This window comes from Neoarius graeffei, chromosome 1 (assembly GCF_027579695.1).
Source record: "Neoarius graeffei isolate fNeoGra1 chromosome 1, fNeoGra1.pri, whole genome shotgun sequence".
NCBI classification, from domain to species: domain Eukaryota; kingdom Metazoa; phylum Chordata; class Actinopteri; order Siluriformes; family Ariidae; genus Neoarius; species Neoarius graeffei.
In genome coordinates, this window is record NC_083569.1 from 25614649 (window position 1) to 25619225 (window position 4577).

The following is a 4577-nucleotide window of genomic DNA, read 5'->3' on the forward strand; positions in this document are numbered from 1 at the left end:
GGATCTGTATATATATGGTGCTCTATTTGTTTGTATTTTGAATGTTTTGGGAAATAATTAAAAAAAAAAAAGTTCCGTCTATTACTGCACGACTGAAGAAGAAGACAAGAGACAAGCTGCCAGGCTGGTGCTCAGCGTACTCCTGCTCAAACGAGCGAACCGTTTCAAACAGAAGCAGGGGGATTACTTTTCACAAGTAAGATTTAACATTACCGTACTATTTGTTGTTTTTTTTAAATAGTATATTACCAGAGCTGAGAAGGAGCTAAGAGACTTAAATCGTCATCAGGTAGTGGTTTCACGAGTTATGTTTTAATGTTGTATGCTAATATTATATATATTGTTATTAAATGTTTATTCATATACTACCTTTATTTATTTACTAGTTTATTTATTTACTACATTGTTATATTTTTTATGTTTGACAATTTGTTATAAATGTTTTGATATGCTTTAAAACAAAAAATGTTTGTGGTCAATATATGGTCATCACACATTGTCCTACATACCAAACAAAGTGCCCCACTCAACCTGAATACATCAGCTTTGCTGAAGGGGGGTCAGATTGTGTTGAAGGATGTAAAAGGCTCTTATAAATTCACTGACTAGATTAATTTCCCCTTTGATATGTTCTTAACAATCTATTTAAAGAAAACATACACACATTTGAATCATTATAATGGATTTAGATTGTTAAAACCGCATTTTATTTGCAACAGATTGGTGGTTGTAGCCGATAGAAAAACGTTAAGCTGTTTATATCTAATGTATTTAGTATTACACTGAGTGCAGCGGATCACCACTCCAAGATGGCGGCCCCGCGTCTTGTCAGCGCTTTTAGAATTTACATTGGATGCTCCGTCTATGTATTAGGATGTCTATCCACCCCACCCATCATGCTTTGCGGCTCCGTCTTCTTCTTCTTTATGTTTATTGGCGGTTGGCATCCAACATGGTGCATTACCGCCACCAACTGTTATGGGTGTGGAGCATCAATGGGGATTTCAACGCTTAGTCCTACTTTACTATGTGTGAAGAAAAAAAAAAAAGTTGAAATTAAATTCTCTCAAATAACCTAGTAGCCTTTAGGAATGTCATAATATGTATCCATGCTAATGGTTTAACTGTGGAAAAGGAAAGTAAATCTTCTATTGTTAATGTTGTGTATCCTAATGCTTTGACCCTTTCTAGTAGGATTTCTCTTTCTGTATTGTAAGCTTGACACTGTAGCAAAACGTGTTCCACTGTTTCTATTTGGTTGCATGATGCACATTGACCAGTATTATGTTTTCCTACTACATAGAGACCATGGTTAAGGCCGGTGTGTCCTATTCTTAACCTTGTAATTATTGTTTCCCCCCTTCTGTTCCAGTTACCCTGCCTTTTTGAAGGGACTACCTGCTGAATCTTGTGAAGAAATCTCCCCTTTGTGTTTGTATGCCATTGTTTTTGCCATAACTTGCTTACTTTAGTTTTGATTATGGTTTTAACTTCGCTTTTACTTAATGGCACACCTAAATCACCCAAACTCAATTTAAGGGCTTTTTTGGCCAGAGAGTCCACTACTTCATTGCCATGTATTTCTACATGTGCTGGAACCCAAATGAAACTTACAGCTATATCCCTATGATTTAAACTGTATAAACTCTGATAAATTTCATATATTAAGTCAAGCCTGCAAGAAGACTGAAAGTTTAGAATACTGACCAAAACTGCCATGGAATCTGAACATATAACAAAACTGTTTGGCTTAGAATCTTCTATCCAGACCAGTGCAAATAAAATAGCTAACAGCTCCACAGAATAGACTGCCAGGTTGTCTGATGTTCTACGCTTAAGTGATGTTTCAAACTCCGGTATGTATACTGCTGCTCCTGTCTTTCCTGTGTCTGGATCTTTTGAACCATCAGTGTATACTTGAACCATTCCATTATATTTAGTGCTTAGGTACTGTTGCACCATAGCATTCATCCCACCATATTCGTTACTGTGCTTTGACAGCTTAGCAATTTCAAAATCTACTGTAGGCATGGGGAATAACCAAGGAGGAGTAGCTGGTAATGCTACTGTGCAGCTCAGAGATATTTTTGTCAAGCCCAACTTCAGCTTCACCATCTCCTATCCATCCAAAACTATTATATTGCTTGTGCCCATGTTCCCAACACTTTTCTAGGACTGCTTTAGTTGGGTGATCCTGTCTGTGTCCCTGCAATGTGGCCCAGTAAGTCATGTTTAGCTGTAGTCGTCGCAGTGAAAGTGGCATTTCACCAACCTCTACTTGCAGTGCCGGAACTGGTGAAGTCTTAAAAGCCCCACAACATAAACGTAAAGCCTGTGCCTGAATAACATCCAGTTTCTGCAAATGGGATTTTGCAGCTGACCCATATGTAATACATGCATAATCTAGGGCTGACCTAATTAAAGCAGTATAGATGTGCTTAAGAGACCTCATACTTGCACCCCAGCTACTTCCTATGAGACATCTCATAATATTTACTGCCTTTTTGCACTTGGTTATGACCTTCTGGATATGTTCTCCATATGTTAATTTATAGTCCATCCACACACCTAGAAATCTAATACATAAGACTTGCTTAATTGGCTGCCCATAAAGAGTAATCTGAACATTAGGGTTAACTCGCTTTTTGGAGAAACACATTACTTGGGTCTTATCAACAGAGAAACGAAAACCCCATTTGTTACCCCACTCTTCCACATTATTGACAGCTACTTGTAGTTTCTTTTGCACAAATGCTGCATTACGGCCTCTGACCCATAGCGCCCCATCATCTGCATATAATGACCTACCAAGACTAGCATCAACTCCAGAAAAAACATCATTAATCATAATGTTAAAAAGAATAGGACTACATACACTGCCTTGGGGAGTTCCATTTTCTATGGAGTAAGTATTAGAATGAGATGCCCCAACCCTTACTTCTATACTCCTGTCCCTTAAAAAATCCATCACCCAGTTATACATTCTCCCACCTATGCCCAAGGAATCTAACTTGATGAGAAGACCCTCTTTCCACAGCATATCATATGCCTTCTCCACATCAAAAAATACTGCATTCACTTGCTCCTTGTTGGTCTGAGCCTTCCTGATCCTATTTTCTAGACATACAACTGGGTCCATGGTGGTCCTTCCTTTCCTAAATCCACTCTGATGGCAAGTAAACAAATTTCTGCTTTCCACCACATATGTTAGTCCGTCTGTAACCATACGTTCCATAATTTTGCACATATTTGATGTTAAGGCAATGGGTCTATAGCTAGTTGCCTCACACTTATCTTTACCAGGTTTTCCAATAGGTATAATAACTGAGTGCTTCCAAGCCAGTGGTAGGGTCCCTGATTCCCATACCCTATTATATAGTTTTAAAATTATTTCCTGAGCTTCAGGGGTTAAACACTCCACCATCTTATAGCATATTTCATCCTTACCAGGGGATGTTGCTCTAACCCCAGCCAAGGCTCTTTTCAGCTCAAATAAGGAAAAAGGAACATCCAATGCTCCATTACCATCATTCTTTTTATCAAATATGTTAGGGTGATCTCTTAACATTTCATTTCTAGCTGCTCTTGCTTCTGGGGTCAAATTCTCAGAGCTATGAACTCTTACAAATGTTTTAGCTAATGCTTCAGCCTTGTCTTTGTTGCTGATCATGACTTCATCCTTATACCTTATAGCTGGTAGTGTGAACTCCCTTCTAATCCCACCCATCTTCCTTATCATACTCCACACATCATTAATTTGAATATCCCTTCCTATTTTACTACAGAAATGTTGCCACTGTTGTCGCTTGGCTTGTCTAACTACTCTCCTAACAACTGCTTGGGCCTTCTTGTATGCCACTAAGTCATTAAAAGAAAATGTAGCTTTAACTTTCTTAAAAGCTTTGTTCCTTTCCTGTATAGCCTTTTTGCAGTCATCTGTCCACCAAGGAACCATTTTACGCTGTCCATGGCCACTGCCCTTACCAATAATCTGTAATGCAGTAGAATGCATAACTTCTGTTATTATTCCATTAAAATCATCCACGCTATCACAATTGTCTGTGTTTATTCCTTCCAACTTAACACTACTGAACATACTGTATGCTGTCCAGTTAGCATTCTTTAATTTCCATCTAGGGGAGCCTACCTCCTCCAGTCGAACATGCCCCAGTCCAATTTCACACATAATTGGATAGTGGTCACTACCTATAGTGGTATCTCCAAACACTTCCCACTTAGTGACACTGGCTACTGGTTCAGATACCAAAGTAAGGTCAATTGGGGATTCCAATCCTCTTGCCACATCTACTCTAGTTCCCCTTCCATCATTCACACACACCAAGCCCCTATCCTCTAGGAATTCCTCGACCATATTACCATTGTGATCTGTGTGTGTACTACCCCAAAGTGTGCTGTGCGCATTAAAATCCCCACACCATACCATCTTATTAGTTACTTCTCCAATGATACTATCAAAGATCTCTCTACTTAATTTCTTACATGGGTTGTAAAAATTCACTATCCACACATTTGAGTTGCCTATCCATACCTCTACTACTATTGCTTCTGATTCTTTA